The 24,214-nt window shown below is 36.8% G+C and overlaps 1 protein-coding gene across 1 annotated transcript in view; it reads right to left on the bottom strand.

The window, feature by feature from the left end:
- LOC145681083 (uncharacterized) overlaps positions 1 to 23,209 on the bottom strand; it is a 62,566-nt gene extending 39,357 nt beyond the window's left edge. The window contains exons 1-2 of the mRNA XM_081752455.1: positions 23,112 to 23,209; positions 22,328 to 22,468 (exon numbers count right to left, since the gene is read on the bottom strand). The gene's annotated coding sequence lies outside the window, so the exon portion shown is untranslated. The remainder of the gene's footprint in view (positions 1 to 22,327; positions 22,469 to 23,111) is intronic.
- Positions 23,210 to 24,214: the final 1,005 nt, after the last annotated feature.

The following is a 24,214-nucleotide window of genomic DNA, read 5'->3' as shown; positions in this document are numbered from 1 at the left end:
GAGCCACCGCGGCCTCGCTTTAAAGGGGCCATGACGTATAGTTAAACTCATTCTCGTAGTATGAAAGGCATTATTTATAATTATGCATGATAGGATCACAAACAAAATTTTAAAATATTATGTGCACTTTCTTTTAACAAACATTTTATTGTCTTTTATGGTGTGGGAGGGAATGTTATGTTCGAAAAAAAAGTCCTTAACACGATTCTTGTTGTTGCGCACTGCATGCTCCTTGCCACAGAAAAGATGCAGCGATAGGTAGGCTATTTTTCAATTGCTTTACATTAGCTTGAAGTTTCAAGTCTTTTGTGTGTTTCTGAAGTTCACTTTTTCCACAAAAGAGATCAATATTGACATGTCTTACATAGCTTTGGTTCGATTCTCAACACGGACTGCAACTACCCGTTAAATTGTGCATCCGAAAGGCACTCTTTGTTAAACCTCGCTTATCACCGCTCATCTTAATAATATATATAACTTCACCGCGAAGCAAATGTTGCATTTGTCTCTTTCATCCTAACACAAAACAAAACTAACCACAGCTGTGACACGAAGGAGCTATTTCGAAAAGAAACAAGCTATGCTTCATTCTGTACCAAATTATAGAGATGTGTACCAAATGATAGAAGTATAAAGTATTGTTTTCTTTCCTATTTATTGATATCAGTTGGTGTTCTTAATGAGTTTGCTCATTAGTTTAGAAAGAGTATATATGGAATTTGGACATATGTTGTACGTATTCTCCTGAGAAATTGATGAGACCAGAAAAATTACAAGGACAGATGGAATAGGTTTAAGCGCATCTACGTGACTTTATCAAATATTTATTCTCCATAATGGTACCACGCGGAAAACTTGGTATACTATAATCTTTGCCTCCCTCTGTTAGCTGTTTCGTATCATATATATTGGATGGTTTTGATATTTCTTCTGATCATTAAAATATAGCAATGGTACCTGTGTGCGTGCAGAAATGCAAAAGCACAAGATAACTTCCTATTTGTTTTGGAAACAACAACACCCATTTCACGTGTGCGAGAGAAATTGAGCACAGCGAGATCGGGTGTTTACTCACGGTCAGTTCGCAGCAGGAGTCCATGGTAAAAGATTTGGCTAACTATCTCTTCATATTGATGTGAAAACACTCGCAAAACCCTACAAATACAAAAGAATGCGCTTCAAAGAAAGTTTAGACACAGATGTTTCAATTTTCTCTTAGCATCTTTCTTCAGCAAAAGAGTCGGTTCATTGTATTCGAAAAAGGGAAGGGAGAAAGGGTGAATTTATATTTTATGGGGGGGTAACATTGTAAGTAGTATAAACAATACATACCGCTTCCGACTCGACCCTCATCCTACCTCAAGTTGTAAAGTAGAAACTACTAGAAAGGGACAGAAGTATTCAACATGACTGCGACTTGAGTTTCAGTTCACAATACTAAAACTAGTGAGTCTTTTGTAGGATCGTGTTTTACTTCTTGAATTTATTTTTGAACATTTCTGTGAATTCAACAACAGAACGCAGTAGAAATACGGACTAGTTTTTACTCCAACCATTACTTTCGCTCCAACCCAGGGATGCCACATTTATGATTTCGTATAATACTAGATTTAGTGATTTTACTATTGAACTAGTGATCTAGTACGTACTTTGGGTAAATAGGCACATTCTAGTGATTTTTTGCATTTTTTTTTCTGATGCAGACAAATGACAAGGAAATGGTTCTTAAAATAAAAGGAAGAAGTATATTGCAGTTCAAAACAAATGTAGAAACTTTAAATTATTTTTTTCTCTCTGACTGAGTGAAACCCCTGCTGTGTAACGACCTTAGGTAAACAACGGCTATCTTTGGTTCGCTACCTCCTTTTGTTAGCCGACATGAGATGGGTTACTTTTTTTTTTGAAGAAAGTGAAGAAATAAGGGTTACATGCACAGGACCGACACGGCGTAGGGCCGACACGGCATAGGATCGACACGGCGTAGGATCGACACGGCATAGGATCGACACGGCACAGAACCGAAACGGCATAGGATCGACACGGCACAGAACCGAAACGGCATAGGATCGACACGGCACAGAACCGAAACGGCACAGGATCGACACGGCATAGGATCGACAGCAGAACTTTCATACGATCGAAATAATAAAAAAATACATTATTTTATAATTACGCAATATTAAGTAACAATTATTTTCTTAAGGATATATAGGAGAGAACCGTCATACGATCGAAACGGCATAGGAACGAAACGGCGTAGGATCGACACGGCATAGGACCGAAACGGCACAGGACCGACACGGCACAGGACCGAAACGGCACAGGATCGACACGGCACAGGACCGAAACGGCATAGGATCGACATTCTGTAGGGTGGTCAACACTTTCTGAATATATCAATATCGCATATCCCTCACCTTGAATTTGTGGATATAAAAAATTGTAAGGATTAATAATTCTAAATGGTCTATTTTTTAAAAAAATATGTATATATATATATATATATATATATATATATATATATATATATATATATACAAATTGTATAAAAATACTGTTCGTAATATATCCATGTCCCACACCTTTAATTTTGTGATATTAAAAAAAATGACGCTAAATAACTCCAATAGTTGATTCGAGGTTTTCAATACCGAATAAATAATATTATTTGTCTGATATTTTTATAATGCTGTAATTTTTTATGTATACTAAGTTGAAGTATGTACATGTAACTGCAATTTTAAAACTGTAGGCTTAGAATTTGCGTTTGGAAATTTGGAATTTTTTAAGGGAATCAATGCACCTATGTGAAGTTGCCTCCTTTCAAATTTCGAATTGAAATCGGAAGCCAATCGTTTGTTTTTCGTTTGTTATTGACTTTTTTGAAGAAAAAATAGTAAAAATCGTATCTTTCTTAAAACATAAAGAGATGTTTACAAAATAAAGTTGGTATATGGCCAGATTTACCCTTGTTCCTCCACTTAAAATTTTGATTGAAAATCAAAATCAATTGTTTGATATGCGTATGCTATTAATTATTTTGAAAAAGAATAGTCTGTTTCGAAAAACATAAAGAGTCTTTTCAAGAGAAATGGGTGATGGAATTTCATATTGGCTCCACTTTAAAGTCTCGAATCAAAACCGAAGCCAAGCGTTTCTTATTGGTTGTTTTTAAGAGCAAATCGCTTGTTTCGAAAAAATAGAGAAAGAGATTTACAAAATAAATTTAGAATGTGATCAAATTCAATCTGATTCCTTTACTTACAAATTTCGATTCAAGACCAAAATCAATCGTTTGATATGGATTTGTTGTTGCCTGTTTGGAAGAAAAGTAATTTGATTCGAAAAACATAAGAATATAATTAAGAAATAATGTTGATGAAGGTGATTTGTTTCGGGCGGGTTGCTTATTTTGAAGAAAAAATCACTTGTTTCAAAACAACCGGTAAAATATATCTATTTGCAGGATACGTTTGGTGGTCAACTTCATACTGTTTTTTCTGCTCTTAAATATCGATTCAATACTCAAGCTATAACGTGTTTTCCTTTCTTATTGATTGGTTTGAAGAGAAAATAGTTTGTTTTGAAAATTATTAAGAGGCATTTACAGAATAAGGTTGGGTGGGCCAACTTTTTGGTGGTATTTCCAATTTCGATTCAAAACCAAACTCAATCATTTATTTTTCGTTCGTTATTGATTGTTTTGAAGAAAAACTGAGAACCATTAAAGAAATTTTGATAGTAAAGGTGGTCACCTTCACAAGGTCCCTGCACTTCAAATTTCGTTCAAAGCATAAAACGGTTAAAATAATAAGAGAAACACAATCAGTACTCTACGCAAATGTTTAGGGGGTTCAGGGGCTTTAGGAACACAAGTTTATATAATATCAAGTGTTTATATATATAAACGTGCTAATATGATAAACGTGCTTAATTTTGCATAATACCTTGCTCAAGGGGGGTTTCAAAGTCCTTAATCCCTTTCCTTCAGTACGCCACTAAACATCAATTATAAATCATTCGTTATCCAAATTGTACTTCTTGTACTGATTCAATTCTTAATTTCAAAGTTTAAAATTATATGAGCACTTATTATGCTATTGGAAAAGAGCACATATTTTATGACAGTGCAAGGAAGTTTCTTGTTTTAACAATTGAAAGAAAGGATAACACCAATAAAGGTAATAATAATACCTGGCACGAATTCCGATAGTAAATCATATTTCATTATCTTATTTGAAACTTTGAGAAAATTGAAGCTCTACACCGAATACAAATTGGATAATACGCTTTATAATTGCTTGATACATTTCAAATTGAGAACAAAGAGAGTGATACTGTTTAAAAGAAAGATTGGATAAAAACAAGAATTTTAGGAATGATCTAAAAAATGGATCAAAATATTATGATCTTGGCTAATATTAATTTTTGGATCAGTTACCATAAAATATTCGAACGGTCTCTAAATCGAGTTTTCTCCAGATATGTAGTTCTCCAGGTATAAGGAGTACAAGAAAAATTTCGATTAATGAAATATTTTGGATTTTTTTTATAACGAGCCACAAAATTTTTGGACGGTCCCTAAATCGACTTTTCATATTTTTTACGCAATAAGCATATCACACTGAGTTAAGTGATATCTTGGGTTGGGTTACAGTATATGTAGTTATCCATATATAAGACATACAATAAAATTATTGATTGAATGAAATATATTGGACTTTTTGGATCAGGGGCTACAAACGTTTGGACGGTCCCTAAATCAAGGTTTCGTATTTCTTTCGGAATAAGCACATCATGCTGAGTTAAGTGATAGTTTTGGTTTGGCTGCACTATATGTAGTTCTTCAGATATAAGACGTACAAGATTTATTTTTTATTGAATGAAATATATTAGATTTTTTGGATCAAGGGCAACAGAATTTTTGAGGGCCCCTAAATCGAGTTTTCGTATTTTTCAGGCACTAACCACATCATACTGACAAGGAAGGGTCACGCAGTGGCTCCGCTGAGATCCGAACGAGACAATTGTGTTTGCATTTGAAATGTTATAACTAGATGAATCCCAAAGTTATACGTACCACCGGGAGGAATATCGTGAGTTACAACATATTTTGTAATGTAAGAACTACAAAAAAATTACATGGCAGAATAGTTTGAACCGAGTCATTTGTTCGGAAACGGTTGGGTAAGTGGAAAACTCGACCAACAGGTATCCCATCATTTTCAACGACAACCTTTTTGGGGTAAAAAAAACTTTGTCCCAGGGTCCCCGCAGGGTTCCAGACGGGGTCCAACTCAAAATTTTCAAATGGCAAGGGGGGTTAAGTGGCACATCATTTGAAAGCTGTTGTAAAATGAAAGAAAATGCAGCAAGTCTCGACTCTCTACAACCCTGTGCAAAATGACGGAGGGTCAAAATGAAAACAAAAGCTTAATTGAAAAGTCCATGGTCACCCCTATAAATCGGAAATGGTGAGACTTGAAAATAGGAAGGGAGTCTGGCATTATGTTCAAAGTACAACAATTTAAGTGAAAACGTCTTGTCCCAGGGTACCCACAGGGTCCCAGGTGGGGTCCAACTAAAAAGTTTCAAATGGCAAGAGAGGTTAAGAAGCTCATCGTTTGCAAGATCTTGTTAAATGAAAGTAGATGGAGCAAGTCTTGACTTTCTACGACAACCCTGTCCAAAATTGTGGCGGGTCAAAATGTAAATAAAAGCTTAATTTAAAAACTATGGCCACCTTGAATCCAAGATGGCCGCTTAAAACCTATGCCATTCATAACAGTACAAATCTAAATCTCTATTTTTCTCTATTATGTATTTAGAAATACTAGGAAGACTAAAGAACAATTGAATTTCGATTCACTTCAACTATTATTTCATTCGGTAACAACACATATATGGTTTCTTCTTAATGCACGTTCGTCACGGTTCTCTCGGCGTTATTTACTTGAATGTAACGAATATTCGATGAACACACAACTATGACTTCCTGCTCATAATAATAAAAAAAAAGTTGAATACCTTCGGGTATTTTTCTAATTTTGTCATACGTAGTTCATACAGAAAGAACTTGCTGCACCAGTAGGTTGGGGGCTCTATTGTAACGTATTCTTGATGGTTACATTTGTATGTCATTCGTTGGTTTGATCTCAATACTTCAAACAATATCAAATAAAAAAAAATCATTTGCAAGATTGGCAAGTAGTACCAAACATATGTAAGTCATTTCAGCACATCGAACTGCGTCAAACTTTGTTAGCTTGGTCACAGTATTCCAAGAAATAACATGTTTATATACAAACTCATTTTTCACGCTGGCAGCCATATTGGATTACAGATTATACTCTTTGATATTTTGTGGACTATTAACCATAAACGTTCACTTCTCCAACACCAGTGGTGTGAGCTGGATATGAGTTCGATACATAGTGTGGCATTTTGAACTCAAGATGTCGCGTTTTTGAACGTTTTGCACATTTTAGTCATTTACTAATCAACATTAATGCCAAATTTGTTTTCCTAGCTTCAGCAGTTTGGTATGCTTATCCTTTCGATATAGGTTTTAAGCGGCCATCTTGGATTGTTTTCCAATTTGTTTACATTTTGACCCACCGCAATTTTGGACAGGGTTGTCGTAGAAAGTCGAGACGTGCTCCATCTTCTTTCACTTAACAAGAGCTTTCAAACGATGTCCTACCTCTCTTGCCATTTGAAATTTTTTAGTTGGACCCCACCTGGGACCATGTGGGAACCCTGGGACAAGACGTTTTCACTTAAATCGTTATACTTTGAAAATAATACCACACATCCTTTTCTATTTTCACATTTGTCTCACCATTTCCGATTTATAGGGGTGACCATGGACTTTTCAATTAAGTTTTTGTTTACACTTTGACCCGTCGCCATTTTGCACAGGGTTGTTGTAGAGAGTCGAGACCTGCTGCATTGTCTTTCATTTTACAACAACTTTCAAATGATGTGCCACTTAACCCCCCTTGCCATTTGAAAATTTTGAGTTGGACCCCGTCTGGGACCCTGCGGAGGGCCCTGGGACAAAGTTTTTTTACCCCAAAAAGTTTGTCGTTGAAAATGATGGGATACGTGTTGGCCGAGTTTTCCACTTACCCAACCGTTTCCGAACAAATGACTCGTTTCAAACTATTCTGCCATTTTTTTTTTTTTTTTTTTTTTTTTTTTTTTTTTTTTTTTTATTTCTTACATTACAAAATATGTTGTAACTCACGATATTCCTCCCGGTGGCACATATAACTTTGGGATTCATCTAGTTTTAGCATTTCAAATGCAAACACAATTGTCTCGTTCGGATCTCAGCGGAGCCACTATGTGACCCTTCCTTGTGAGTTCAGTCATAGTTTAGGTTTGGGGACACTATATGTTGTTCTCCAGATATAAAGCCTACAAGAAATTTTTTGTCTGAAATATATTGGATCTTTTGATCCTATAATAGTCCTTCATCCTCCATTTATACATTAAGCAAGTAACAGTATAACGTGTACATTACGTGATACACTTTGTATTTTATGGTGTGATGTTTAATAATAAATTATTAACAGAATACCCGTTCTTCGCACGGGGAGAATAGTTTCATTTTGAGCATAAAGGGCAATGGTATCTGAGTATGGATTTAAATTGCATCGGAAGTGTTACTGTTCGTCTGAGTGACTCCAAATACTATTTCATCGACACTAATATCGGTATTATTTTTATCATTATATATATAGGGTGTAACTTAATTAATGTAATGAACGTCTGGAGGTGATTCCTGGACTCGGAAGAAGAATTTAAATGAAACGAAGTCTTTAGCTTATCACAATTATAACTCCTAGATGCTAATGGTAACGGATGATCAATGAACGGCTTCCTGTTCAACTTAAGAGTGTGTAAAAATGGAAAAAATAACTTTGATCCAGAGTAGGTTTATAACGACTGTGCATAAGACAGTCAGGGGCAAAAGATCATGTATGATGAACTAGAGTATAAGGGATTCTTCACATAACAACAGTGATTCCCACAAATTATGTGAATATAATTTGAGCCAAAGTAAGCTGCATTAAAAGATTTCCTCCCCGTAATGCGTAAATCCGTGGAAGATAATAACTACGAGTACAGAAGGAATGAAATTCGACGATACTCAAGGTGTTGCGCGTGTTGCACAAGGAAAGAAAGAAATACAATTTCAAATTATCGATTTATTCTGTTTCGTACAAGGTAGGATAACTGTGAAATACTCAGAGGTACCTTGTACAGTATTTGTGCAATGCAGTATGTGTACACGAGACAGCTATGAAGAATAACAGTTCACAGTCTGATATTGTCGACCGTTGACCAAATTGGAAAGATGACATCGGCGAAGCAAATTTTTCCGCGTGTGGTCAAGCACATCTAAAATTTCCTAGATGATTGCCGCAGCTATATTAAATCGAGCTACAAGTTCTTCGACTGTCGTGGCCGGAGTTTCATACGTATCCCCGAAATAAAAAATCAAGCAGCGTGAGGTAGAATGAACGAGGTTGTCATAACACAGGTTTTTCTCTCCCAATCAAACGATCTGGGAATGTTTCATTTAGGTAAGTCTGCATATTCCTGTCAAAATGTGCAGGTGCACTGTCATACTGAAATCACATCTGCTGTCTTATGTTCAAGGGCACATGTTCTATCAATTTTGGGAGAAAATTACGTAAAAATAAAAGATACGTACTCCCACACAGGCAGGCCGGTAATAAATAAGATCCTACCACAAAATTATCCACCATACCACACCAAATTTCTGCTGCTGATCGTTTACTAGAGTTGCATGTGGATTTTTACGCCATACACATGATAGTTTCAAGACGGTCTCTGGTCATTCGACGTACGCTGTCTTCAAGTTCAGCTGTCCATATGGGGCTATTTCCTCCGATTTCACGTACGAGAAACTGAAGGGACCCCTCTCTCGAAGTCGAATATGAAGGCGTGGAAAAATACAAGGAAAGTTACTCTCTTTTGAGGGCGACGGTCACGATATAAACGCCTCGCCTCTGGGCTATTGCCCCTTGCTACTCCATAAATGAGTTGCATATCTGTCAGCTCGTGGACAGGGTAATCTTCCATTGCGCAGGCGTGTACAGGTTAACACAATCAATTTTACTTAAATACCAACGTCTACACTTTTACACGACCTTAAATACCTGGACACAACTCTCTACCGTTGAACGCAACACTTCCCATTCTGTTATACAGCAATTACACGTGTAACAGTAGAGCATCTGACTATGTATATCACTCACAAGTTGCGTAGATGCTTATTACAACTCAGCCATGCTAATTGATGCCATTCCACAATAAAACTGCAAGACAGCCTTCTGCAAGCCACTCGCAATTGACACACCAGGGACGATAGTTCCGTAGGTATTCCTCCGTGTAGGTATTCGATACAGCTCTAAGGTACAAATGGTGATCAGAAAAATGGAAACACCTGAACGAAATTGCAACCAGATTAATATGGTGTTGGGCCACCTTTCGCCTTCAGAACAGCCTTGATGCGACGTGGGATGGAGGCATAGAGGTCGTGAATGGTAGCAAGTGGAATTTTACACCATTCCTCGTGCAGGGCATCAGTCAGTTCTGTGAGAGAGGATGGAGGGGAAATCATCGCTGGAGTCGTGTTTCCAAGACGGACCACAGATCTTCAATTATGTTGAGATCTGGGTATTGGGCGGGCCAGGGGAGGTGTTGAACTTCATCCCGATGTTCCTCAAACCATGCTGCAACAACGCCAGCTGTGTGAATGGGTGCATTATCATCCTGGAAGATGGCGTCATTGTCCGGGAACAACATCCGGACCATAGGATGCAAGTGGTCTCCTAAAATTGCGACATAATTGTTGGTAGTGATTCCTCCGCTAAGTGTGACCACAGAACCCAATGAAAACCATGATATGGCAGCCCACAGCATCACCGAGCCTCCGCCATGTTTCACAGTTGGGTGGAGACACTGCAGATCATAAGCTTCTTTGGGCGTTCTCCACACATAAACACAGCCCGTGGTTGGGAATAGGGTGAAGGATGACATCCGACCATATCACACGTTTCCAGTCCTCAACGGTCCAAGTTGCATGGTCGCGGCACCATTTGCGGCGTGCGAAAGCGTTATGGTCCCTGATGAGCGTTTGGCCCGTGCAACACGACCCCGTAAGTTCATGTCATGTAATTCGCGGCGGACTGTGATTGTCGAAACAAGGTGGGGAGATGCTGATTGAGTTCCTCCGTCACTTGCTCCGCAGTGGCACGACGGTTCTGCGTGACAATGCGCTTTAATACCCGGCGTGACCTGTCACTCATGATTTTCTTCCGCCCACTGTACCGTTTCCCCGATGTTAGGGATGGTACCGAGACAAAGACGGACTTTTATATACCGAGACGAGACCGAGACCGAGACGGACTTTTACATACCGAGACGAGACCGAGATCGAGACCAGACATCTATAAATCGAGACAAGACCTTGGTCAGTCTCGAATATTGATAGTTATTTTGCTTTTACTCAAAATTTGTTTCGTTGCTGTGTGAGCTAATATGGGAATGGTTGACTGATGTACAGTGGCGTATTTAGGGGATAGGTATGGGGCTCAAGCCCCTCCCGAAATATATTTATGATCATTTTTTCGCATTACACGTACAACACAAAGGTTTCTTACCCGTTCCTCAAGCCTCTCCCGAAACAAAATCCACTGCTGTTGTACATAATCTCCTCTCTCTCTCTCTCTCTCTCTCTCTAGTTAAATAGGCGCAGATCTAGGATATGATAAAGGGAGGGGCTTGAAGGCCGGGAGGGGAGAGGAGGGACTATACTTTGCCTCTTTATACAGTGTAAAGCAGAAATGAAGCTCATTTTATTCAGTGTATACCTGAGCGTTAAGGGGAAATATAGCCCCTTGGATCCACGTATATATATATATATATATATATATATATATATATATATATATATATATATATATATATATATATATATATATATATATATATTCAAAATGCTGAAATTTTGTGCCATGTTGTGTGAAATATTGAAGGAAAAATTCTTCTAGATACCCTACTATACCACTAGATAAAGAAGCAGTGTTGCTAACGCAAAATAAAGTTTTATTTTCTCAAATTGTATTATGTAAAGTATTACATATTTCTAATTTAGATATTAAATAAAACCACAATACTACATACATTATTCCGTGTAACAAAGGACAATACAGTATCACTAACATCAACATTTTGGAGATGACTAATAACTCAAATGGAATGGTGCAATGCTCATTATTTGTATCTTAGCGTCAAATACTATGATCATGGCATAATGCATTTCGAATGAAGGAACAAAGTTATAAGAAATGAAAAAAATAACTTTTTCTGAAGACTTTACTTCGAAAACGTGCTGACATATCACGTCTCATCATGTAGATTCTTCCAAAAGACTTAAGTGATCATAATGTCATTTACAACAATTGTTATTTCAAACCGTTTCAGAGATACCAAACACTTGGATAGTGATTGTTATACTGCTTAAAATATCGTATTTATGTTAAATTTTTATAATGATTGGTGCTTTAGTTTGCTTCTATAACATTACAACAATAGTTTCTGGTGGTTTTAATTACAAGTCGCAGTTCCATTATTTTAAGCAGTGTTGCCATCTTAAATAAATGCTAGATATTATTCTAAATACAGTGAAAATAACGTAGCTAAACTGCAAAATATTTTTAAATTACACGTAATTTGTTTTATGGTACAAGAATGTTTTCAAAAGACGATGTTTTTCACAGTCTTTTCACAGTCTAATGTTAATGTTAATGTCAAAGTTTTGGTTCCAGCAATACATGTAAATGCAAATTGTAACTGAAATTAAATGTAACTGATAACTTTTTAGTAACACTAGTTGTTCCCCTTAGGCTTAGGCCTGATATACACAAAACCATACTTAATTAAAAGTTCTAATTACACCCTACTTACATTTCACTTGTTTTTTTGTTTGACTACCGACCACCTCAAACTCGATCCATACCATATAGCTATATGCAAATTATTTAAGGACTTATAGTTAGTAATACACACTGTGTTGATTTTTGGTTTGGTTTGTTTTAGTTTAATGTCCCACGATTATGCTAGAGCGTCTAAAGCAGACGTGGAGCTAACGATTATAATGGAATCCGAACCACTTCGGTCGTTCAACTGTACCCCCACCGGAAATCGAATTCGAGACCACGCGAAACGAAGTCAAGCGTGCTAGCCGCTATACCAAATGGACGTCCTCATATTGTATTGATTTAAATAATTGAGTCAGTGTTGTCAGATTCAACACAAAGATCAAAAACTAGCGTTTCAGTGCTCCAAGAGTAGCGAATTTGAACTATTTGTAGGCCAAATGTATAAAATAGAAAGAATTATTTGGCAATTAATGACTGGTACTAATAAAATTATTTTTAGCATGGGCTGGAAAATGTGCTGGACATATTGCAAGAAATTATGATCGATGGACAAAAACAATTCTAGACAGCATACCACGAGATAGAAACAGCCTAGGAAACGTCCTTATACAAGAAGGTTTGACGAAATCAAGAACAACTGGGGAGTGACCTGAAAAAGAATTGGTCAAGATAGATAGTTGTAGAGAAGACTTGGAAAGACCTTCATCCAGCAGTGGATTGATAATGGTTGATTATGATTATGGCTATGACTTTATTATATCTGGACCTCAGAGGTAAACTAAACCAAGTCACAATTTCGCAATTTTACAGGAGAAGCGAAAATCCGGTTCCTTAACTAAGACCTATAGTACTGTTTTCAAACTATACTAAGCAGTTACAAAGTAATAGGTTGCTTTTAGGCTTACATTATTACACCACTGGAAAGAACATAGTATATTAAAAAAAGTATAGTTAACTCAATTTCGACCAAAAAGTGACTTAGCATAGTCTACCTCTAAAATTTAAAATTCATATATATATATATATATATATATATATATATATATATATATATATATATATATATATATATATATATATATATAACTTTTACTAGGTAAGGTAGGGTAAAAACGGATACAACATTTAACGAAATTCGTACAGCGAAAATAAAATATTGTTGATCCTTCATATTGCAGCAAAACTACAAAAATTAATAGAAAAGAAAACTAGAAAGTTAAGAATCACTTCTTTTGCCGGGACAGAGAAAATAGATACAGATAGCTCGAATTACCTATATACTTATATAATATGTGTGTCCATGTTTCGCAAGTAATTTTCAATCAATATAAAATTTCAGCGTAATGAACGCATGATTAGTTTTCTCTAATAAAGATAACATGCAGCGCTGAGAGCTCAGGAATAAGCTTAATCTATGTTACGACACTGAATATATGCTTATGTAACACATTACGACATTATGAACTTGTATAAGAAACAGAATGTACTTAAAGTGAGACGCATACTATACGAAGAATCGGACTTTGAATCTAACTTGTTTGGTGATCCAACCAGAGACCACAGACAGCAAAGATGAGTGTCGTAGCTTCCACCACAAGATTAAGGAATTGCCTGTTTTAAAGTGTCAATTAAACACTGAGATGTGAAACGGTAATAAAGCATTTGATTAATTTGAAACAAAATATATTGTAGTAATAATTTACTCTATTTGTTAAGATAATGACCGTTATATTCTGTTTTTAAAATGATAGTCAAAGCAGAATGTATTGGATACTAACTGAGAAATTGTAAAATTTCAATTTCGGTACGATTAAATACATTCGTGTTGCTATGTGTTGCGTTATCCGTTAGGAGGTATTGAACAACTCTGTTTCAAAGGAAGGAAATAAACTATTGTATAGTACTGGAGTTAATTTAATAGATTTTAATTGTATAGGCAGTACTGAGGCTATATGAGACAAAGTCTATTACTGAAAGTGATATATGGGTTACTATTAGGGTTTTATCCCAGGTATATTATACCCACACTGATGATTGAACCTGGAACACGCATGGAAAGCATTAGCGATAGCAAATTAGCTACGGAGAGGTACATCACACCATAATTCTAAATCAAGAATGAAGGCAAAAAATAAGAAGCGAAAACGACAGACTGTACGATAATAATACTTTCACAATTTTAATTTCACACTATTTATTTCGAGACTTTCGAGACGAGACCGAGACTTGGCCTTCGAGACCGAGATCGAGACAAGCATCTGCTAACCGAGACGAGACCGAGACGGCGATTTTTGACTCGAGACGAGATCGAGACCGAGACCGCTACTTATCTACCAAGACGAGACCGAGACTGTACAAAGTCTCGTCTCGTCTCGTCTCGATACCATACCTACCCGATGTAGTTTTCCCGTGTGTTGTGTAGGCCGTCATCACCTTCGACACTGTCCCACGCGACACCCTAACACAGTAGCCACTGCCGTCATACTCACTCCACATAACCGCGCACCAATAATTTGCCCTCTTTGAAAATCTGAGAGGTCTCACATTTTATACTACCTCCGTCTGCTGCAGCCACTGGACACTGCTGTTCCACTGCACCTGACTTAGTATGGAGACCGGCCTAACACCACCACCAGCGGTCCGGCGCTGCGGGCGCACGACACCACTGCCAACCCATACATCTGACATGTTGCCAACTACAGGTGTTTCCATTTTTCTGATCACCATCTGTACATTAGAATGTCGAAAAAAGACTATCCTTTTTTTAAAATGTACTTTCAACGAGCTTCCTTTTGGAAAATTTCTCCAGCAATGACAAAATCAAAATGTAAGTGGTCTACACTAGGATAGTATTTTGGTATATTTACAATAGCAATGAAGTTTTTCATAGCTCAGGGAAAAGTTGAGGTTTGCCAACTCGAAGGAAGGGGAAAACGCCATCAAAAGTATTCCTGGGAGAAGATTCATCTAACGGATAAATCAAGTATACTGTTCCAGCGCACTTCTTGGTATCGTTATGCAACGTGTAAAACATCCCTTGTTTCTCCACTTTTGTTGCTTCTGTGCACAGAAGTACCATATTCCACGGAATTACATATGACGAGGAGGAAACCGTTTAATGCAGCTTACTTTTGCCCCATATGTATTCACACAATATTTGGAATCCCTGGGTCATGTGGAGAATTCTTTATAATCAAGTGTGCAGGCGGGACATAGAGCCCGGTTCCTCTATTTACACCTAGAATTCTTTTCCTTTGCTTCAAGAGAGCTTGGTTTCTCCTTTATACCAACGTTAGGGTCGAGTCGAGCCAAATCTGGTGTGTAGTTTCGAGTATTCTCTTCAAGTATCTTGCATAGACAATATAGGTTATCAATGATACTAGTACTACTACTAGTACAACTTTTATTATTAATAATAATAATAATAAATAATAATTATAATTATAATTATAACAACACTGTGATTAAACATGAAAGATACGCGGTCTGTATTTCAATACTAAAAAACTAGTTGATTGCTAACCTCGGTAGTCGTGAATTCTAGGAGTCAAGGATATTGTTCACGAGCTTGTGAATTTGGGTTGAGGATTTAGGTTGAGTATTCGGGCTCAAGCCAAACATTGTTAAAAGTTATAGGGCACTGGCCAAATATCTTCAAAACTGTTCGCCCCGAGTTTACAATTGTCAACAACTTGAGTAGCTCGGCTCACAGCGCACTCACTATCAACCCGAACCGAGAAGTGAGCCGAGCCAACAGCTCACCGAACCTAGTCAGCTAGAGCCTTCGGCCCAGATGAGCCGAACCGAGCAGATGAGCATCCCAACCAAGCCAGCTCACCCCAAGGCGAGCCGGCTCGAGCCATCGGCTCAGTTATTACTTCCCAACTGAGCTTCTTATTAAAAAATCTCTTGTGGTCTCGATATCGAGACGAGAAGACATGCGAGCAGTGTTTCCTCTAGTGAGCAACATTAAAAGTATTCCATATTACTACTTAGCTTACATTTCTCATGGCTTTCGCTTTCTAGTGTAATCAGGCCATGATTTCAAAACGAGTTAAAACGTAATAATAATAATAATAATAATAATAATAATAATAATAATAATAATAATAATAATAATAATAATAATAGTGATAATAATAATAATAATAAATATAAGTATCCCATACATATAGAAATGCTTTTAACCAAGCACACAAGAAATTATATTTTGTCCATTTAGCACTATCATTCTTTCGTCACTCACAATTATTAATATTCATATAGTAAATATCTTATAATTCTTATATTTTAAAATCAATTGACAGGGCTCTCATTGCTTTTATGAGAAATAAATCTTTGGTTTTATAAATCCTACGCAGTGGCGATGATCGTGCGTCGTTTCGGTCCTATGCCGTTTCGGTCCTGCGCCGTGTCGATCCTGTGCCGTGTCGATCCTGTGCCGTGTCGATCCTGTGCCGTTTCGTTCCTATGCCGTGTCGATCCTGTGCCGTTTCGGTCCTATGCCGTGTCGATCCTGTGCCGTTTTGGTCCTATGCCGTGTCGGCTCTATGCCGTTTCGATCGTACGTATTCTATGCATATAACTTGCACAGGCATAGAATCGACAGGAGTTTATAATTTGTAAGAGCAAAGATTAAACAGATAATAAAAATATTATTTTTTTAGGCACATGATTAAAAGTTAAATTATTTCAGAGTAGCGGCGTGAGAGCAAAACGGCACAGGACCGAAACGGCATAGGATCGACACGGCATAGGACCAAAACGGCACAGGATCGACACGGCACAGGACCGAAACAGGTTTCTGAGCTGAATTGTCGGTCGTATGCCGTGTCGATCCTGTGCCGTGTCGATCCTGTGCCGCATCCCCAAGAAATAATTATCCAGTACATTTACGTTTTGTCAGGCACACAGGCGCAGTCTGTACTTGTTTCCTAACGAATTTTAGCAACATAACATAAATGAAACATGTGTACCAGAAAATAGAGGCAGTACAAACGGACATTTTCATCTGTGACACATTTGATGAGAAATATAGTTAGATGTCATGTGCAAGCACTCTAAACATGTCCTATCCTTTAATTCTATTCGTATGTTTATGTAGGTGAGACTGAGAAATCAAGAAACAATAATAACTGGTTTTCTTCCAGGGCAAAAATCTAAATGTGAAGGGGTGTTACACTGGGACTTTAATTGCGTCCTTTGTACAAGATTGACAAGTAATCGCAATTTTTTAATTTATCTTAGTTCTTGGGGAGAGGAAGATGGAAGCGAACCCTCGTAAGGACCTCTGCAAGAAAACATGAATACTATCCGCCACTGTTTGTTACATTGCACAAAATAGTTACATATATATATAATATTGAGTTTTAGTCAGGGTTTTCATTCTGCAGGAGAGGGGAGGATAGTAATACCTGGCGAACATTTTCTATTCTCAGAGTGTTGCAAATGATAGCATTTCCTCCATTATAACTTGGCCAAGCTAGTTGCATTATATATAAGGATTAAGTTAGCCTAAAAAGCTTAAATTTTTATGGCAGTTTTACTCTGTAGCCATGTTTCTCATTTTCGGTCTACGGGACTCTGTGTCCGGAAATTTTCGATGGCTTCCAAGTCGGAAAATAAGTGTATCAAAGGCATATATATTATATGTATGGTTATATGAGGCATGGATCTACAGTTTAAAGTGGAATACCGGTAACAACTTCATGAGTTTCCACCGTAAATCGAACCAGTGTCTCCCGTGATCAAGGTGTATGTGTTAACCATACAGCCACGAGGAAATTCACATAAGCACACACACATATATATTGTTGAGTTGATTTTGACTTTACCGTCTCTTTCAGCAGCGAGGATATATGAAGTGTAGACCTACTGATTAACGTGGAATCCGAACTACATGAGCTCGCGCCGGGAATTGAACCCGAGTCTTCCACGACAAAGACGTGTACACTAGCCACGGAGTTCACACACACACACAGAATCAGAGTCCTCACACACCAAGGGTGAAAGCTGTGCCACTGAGTCACAGCAGCCACGAGGCTAGGTCGAGTCCACTTTACGTTCATAGTTTCTTATTACATAAATGTTACGATTATGAAATAGATTTTCCTTAATGAGCTGCATATAAACAAAAGCTTTCGAAATGTATTAAACAATTAGCTCGATTTGAGTGTGAACTTAAAGTTATATCAGAGTGTAAATACGGATACGCACCAAAGCTCGAAAACTTAATACACTATTTCTCCTATATAGTCAGCATGTATCAAGCAATCGTTCAGCTTTCATTTGAGAGGATGGAAATCGAAGGCTCCTGAACAACTATGTTACTAATGTGCGGAATGTATTTATCTTACAGTGAACTGCTTCGATGCCAAGTGGCCTAACTCCAAAATTGAAATTTTCCAGGAGTGAAAGTTAAAGTTCAATATCTCATGAACAATTCATATTTCTTTTATGTTGGGAACCAAAACCATAACTACTGTATGTAGTTCATTGTTTTATAATTTAGTGTTTGCAAAAATCCTTTAAAAAATACCTATTCACAGAAGTGAAAGGTACTTATCTGTACTAGTTCTTGGCATCCAAGCAGTCCATTTATTGTAATACTAGCTTAATATACCCATTCTTCGCATGGGGGCTGTATTTGGAAGTCAACACCTGTGCAAGTATCACCATTCATTTCAGCGTCCGCGAAAACTATGGATTTGACACTAGTATCAATCAATATGGGCTTTTTATACATGTCTTGGTATTCCTCACCCGCTGACACCCGGCCCGCATACAGTGGTAGCTGAATTTGCAAGTCATCGCTGATGGAAGTGTCACCATTGATCTCAGCGACCGTGAAAACTATGGATTTGACACTAATGTCGATCAATTTGGATTACTTTTACTACATGTCTCGGTAAACGCCCCCCTGAGACCCCCCTGGTTACAATTTTGACAAAAACGCTTTGCCTTAGACTGGGACCTGGACCAAGGTATCCGTGGCCAAAATTTGGTAACTCTCGGTCAACTTGTCTGGTCCCCAGGTCGGTCCCAGTAAACGTCCCCTCCGAGACCCCCCTGGTTCGAAATTTAAAAATAAACGCTTCGTCTTGATCTGGGGCCTGGACCAAGGTACCCGTGACCAAATTTTGGGAACTCCCGGTCCACTCGTCTGGTCCCCAGGTCGCACACAAACAGACAGACAAACACACAAACAAACTCTTTATTTTATTTATATTAGATAAGATATACTATGTAAAATAGTCTCGTATCACAATATGTGATGTACAACAAATGTTTCATTATATATTATCCGTAGCTCTTGATATGCTGCAACATATTAAAGCCTCAAAATAGTTGGGCAAGCGAATAATCCAGAAGTTACGTAGCCCTATTGCGTTCATGGGAACAAAAACAATAATTATAACTATGCTAAATTACTATAGACTATCAACTGCTCATTCAGAGAATTTATGAAGTTCACTTTATCGCAATAGTTTTATACAAACTAGATTTAAACTACGGATAATAGTTTTATACAAACTAGATAATCAATTATTATTATTATCATTATATTTGCAGTACAACCAAATACAACAACATTAACTATTAGTTCTAATTAACTGAATTAAGCTGAAAATTAAATCTTGATCTTTAAAGATTAACTATTAATTTTATGCGTTCTGTACCTTTCTGAAGGAATAAAAGCTGGAATTGGTTTCAAGGCTGTTTCTGAGTAAATACTTTCTTCAAAATAATATTAAAAATTATAGAAAAATTTTCGAGACATTCGAGTCGAGTCGAGATTTTTAAGAGCCGTCTCGACTCGACTCGTGTCTCGACTCGAAAATTCGAGTCGAGAAATACGTTTGTCTCGACTCGTCTCGAATTTTACAAAGTGTGTCTCGACTCGAATTCGAGTCGAGTCGAGTCGAGATTCGAGACATGTCTCGACTCGAGCGCATCCCTATTCACCGTCTCCTTTAGCCTAACCGACATAACCGTGAGACGTAAAACTTAAAGATTTCATTTCATTTTTCTTTAATATTAAAGATATGATCAAAAATAACATTTTAAAGTTTATATGAGGGTTATAGTTTCTATTTAAGCCAATTTTATTTTATTTTGCCTATTTCGCCCCTTACTGCCTAAATAATTGCTCTAGTGCCTAATATTGCCTATTCTGTGCATTTTCTTCAAAATAAGACTTCATTGAGAAAATGTAAAATGTATATAATATAAATAACACACACATGTATATTAGGTGTTTGTAAACACAAGTACGTGCTACATTACAATATATATTACTGCGGTACTTCTGACACAATTTTTATAGACGTAGTTGGTGAGTACTTTAAATTATATGCCCGTAGCCAAACTCCCTATATAAAAATTGTTGAGTGAGTACCGGTACCTTAGGATTGTGAAACATGGATTTTTGGATATCACACATATTACTTCCTAAGTGAAGTCTTGACCCGGCTGCGGTAAGTCCCATAGTTTTGGAGCCATGAACCTTTAAAGTTCATTTTTTTATGTTTTCGGCAGCCTATAACTTTGAAAGGAAGCATTTGTGCACCCAGGTAGGTTTATACTTGTTGTCTTAGCTTGGTGTCAAGAATCATCTCCCAAACGGTGTCCGTGTTGTTTTGAAACACCCTGTATATATATCTACAGGGTGAGTATATATATCTACAGGGTTACAAGCCAATATCTTGCGAACTATTCATCAAATAAGAAAAATGTTACGAGTTAATGTACAATACTGAGGGGCCTAAAAAATGAGTCAAACACGAGGTTCCCCTAGCCCCCAATATTTAGGGGAGAGGGTGTACGTGAAATTTTCAAATGGGAACAAAGGTCGAACTTTCAAGAGAATTTGACCTTGTCCAATAAGTTTCAATAAGTTTCAACAGCGTAACAAGAAATCACAATCTTCCCAGTATTGAATGAGTCATATTCGCAGTGATTCCAACCTGAAACTTTAGAAAATCCCATCTCAAGAGGCAGAAATTCCCATTTTGCTCTTGAATTTCCCGCGTTACACTGCTTACGAAAATTTACAAACTTAAGCTAGTATGACACTATTTTTTTATTTATCCGTAAGCTTTGACCTTCTACATTCGATACCTCGTTCGAAAGAGCTTGGAAAATTGAACAATTTTTGAAAGAAACAATTTTTGATATGGGCCACCGTTTTTAAGATGGACCCTCAAAATGGTCCTGTATCAGATAAAATTTCCAGTACTTTAAATCGGAAAAGGCTGAGTAGAAAAAGATGAAACAAAAACTGAGAAAGGAAAACGCCATAGGCAACATGGAATGGTGTTGTCGCGGTGTCCCCAGGGCCCCCATCATGGGGCTCCGGGACCAACTTGAAAATTTCAAATGAGAATATAGGTCGAGTGATCTCATCTTGTTCTCAATTAATTCTTAACGGTATATGGAGGATTTAGTGCTTAAGTCTCCTAAGCACGAAAACAGAAATTTCCAAGTTAGATTCACGAACCGCTCCTAGATGTCATTCTTTAACCAAGAAGACGTTAACCTATTGCGAAACATACAGTGATGCCAACCCGTGGAAAAATTCCATTTTGTGGGATTTTTTATATTATTTTTTTCTTTCTAGTAAGGAATTCTTAACCCTAAACTACTCATAAATGTAGAAGGTCAAAGCATACGGATAAATAAAAAAAATAGTCATACGGTAGCTTAAGTTTGTAAATTTTCGTAAGCAGTGTCACGTGGGAAATTCAAGAGCAAAATGGGAATTTCTGCCTCTTGAGATGGGATTTTCTAAAGTTTCAGGTTGGAATCACTGCGAATATGACTTATTCAATACTGAAAAGATGGTGATTTCTTGTTACACTGTTAAAACTTATTGAAATTTATTGGACTTAAGGTCAAATTCTCTTGAAAGTTTGAATGTGGCACATAGACTACTCTGGCATTCAACTCTGCATATAGTGTATTCGATTACTGATTGATTTACTGAGCTTTCCACTAACAAAACAACCAAAACGAAGTAAATCCCAACAAAATTTAAACACAATCTGGATTTAATCATTTAACTGTTGCTTCTTATTACTATTATTGTGTACTGGGCTTAAGAACGAAATCATATTAAAAGGATGTTCCTATCAAACCTAGATACTTCTAAACTTATAGGGCATTATGCAGAGTCATTCTGATGTGTGATTAGTGCCATACTAAAGAGTTCGACTAACATATATTTCCTGCAGTAGTCAGGCACTTAGTATGACGCTAATCATTCGTGAAAACGACTCTGCATAAGGCCCACAATGTCTCATTTGAAACAGTCTTAGCTATTAGATTACGTACAAGACGAGACTCACCTCTCGAAATTCTGGTACAAATTCCTGTAAACTATCTTTTTTTTCGCTTGTTGCCTCCTATCAAACTAATTTTTCTTTAACCATGCAGGACAGATTGTAAGGAAGTCGCAATATTCGAGCCAGCAACTTGTTTGTGTTCAGCTGAAAAGTAAGAACTAAAATAGAAATGCATATCTTACAAAAACATTTTAATTCTTATAAGATAATAATCTATATATATAAAAGAGAACGTACAAATCCTTTGTTCCCTCATCACGCTAATACGGCTGAACCAATTTCTTTCATTTTTGGGGGGTTATTAGGATTTGGACCCTAGATGGTTTTTATCATATCACTTTAATTTTTAATTACCAGTGTCTTGAGATAATTGACCATTCAGGTGTCCATTACGTACAAATCCTTTGTTAGTTCATCATAGGTATAAAAATAAACGTATTTATATGCAACCCGCATGACCGTGTGACTCGGCGGGTTAACATAAATGACAGGCGCTATAATGTTAAAATTTACTGCAATTTGAAAGCGAAAAAGTAAAAATTATCTAAGTAACAAAGTTTATTGCGTTCGGGGGTGACCGCAGCGAAGCGGGGTGAACGCTGCTAGTTTTATATACAAAGTAAACAAATGAGTTATGTGCGTAAAAGAAGAGGGTGGGTCTGATTGAAGAAATAAAAATTATTAATAAACTAAAGTTAAAGTATTTGTAGGCAAAAAGTACAGTAGTTAGGCAGAATGTGGTATTGCGAAACTTGATCATTAGTACTATGGATTTGTTCCTAGTTACCTCTTTAAAAAATCTCCATCATCAAGATGTTAGAAGCAGAAATATCCGACAACACTTATTGCCGTTTGATTTACAATATAGGCATAGTTATGCACTTGCTTCTTCCTGGAATATTAGAATGAATTAATAATTGGTCAACATCCACCAAAAGTAAGTGACAGAAAGTAGAGTATTCATATTACGTAGTTAAATATTAATAACTAATAAAAGTGTTTGTAAATATATACAGGGTGGATAATTTACCTGGAACATCCATGATAACGGAGAAACCAGAAGAGGGAGAAAAGTGAAACTTTTCATGAAACAACTATAAGAAGGGGGACATCGTTTTACGTATTAAACAACACCACTCGGTGAACAGTGTTGCCATTACAGTATATTTTTTTTTCAAATGGCACTATGTCAGATTATTACATATTTCAAATCAACATGTTAAACGAAAACTTAAAATATTGCATTTATATTCAGCGTTGCAAACTAAGGATGTTATAATATCACAAATATCAAAAGTTTGGAAGCCTCTAAGACAATGCACATCGGAAGTAGGTCTACCTTAGCGTTGGATACTATGGTCATGGTATGACATGTTTTGAATGAATAACAACTTAGTTACAAGGGCTTCAAATTTGATTTTTTCGAAAGGCTTTATTTCGAAAAAAAATGCTTAGATAAGTACCATATCTAGTTATTTGTGTGGTTTGCAATTGACAAACAAATCATTTTGCCGTTTACATAACTTCGATATCTCAAACCGTTCCGGAGATACGATAAACATTGATGAAGTTCGCAACACTGCTGAAAATGGCGTATTTCTGGACAATATTTAAACTGATTGTTGATTTTCTTCTCTTTTATAGCATTGCACGAATAACTTTTAGTAGATGTAATTACAACAAGTCCTCGAAATTACATGATTTAAGATATGTTGTCAAGAAAATATGATAAAAGGGAAGTCGTGGAAAGCCTGATCTAGACATTAAAATTTTTCCATATCACTTTGATTAATATGAGTTCTTTCTATTATTTTTGTTTTGTTTGATTGTTTTGTTCGAAAACAAAACAATATTTTTTTTTAATTTAACACCTAATTTTTACAGCCAGTC

Source organism: Thermobia domestica, chromosome 3 (genome assembly GCF_964235325.1).
Source record: "Thermobia domestica chromosome 3, izTheDome1.hap1.1, whole genome shotgun sequence".
Taxonomy (NCBI): domain Eukaryota; kingdom Metazoa; phylum Arthropoda; class Insecta; order Zygentoma; family Lepismatidae; genus Thermobia; species Thermobia domestica.
The sequence above is the reverse complement of the archived record's forward strand: the minus strand, read 5'-3'. Positions and strand labels throughout refer to the sequence as shown.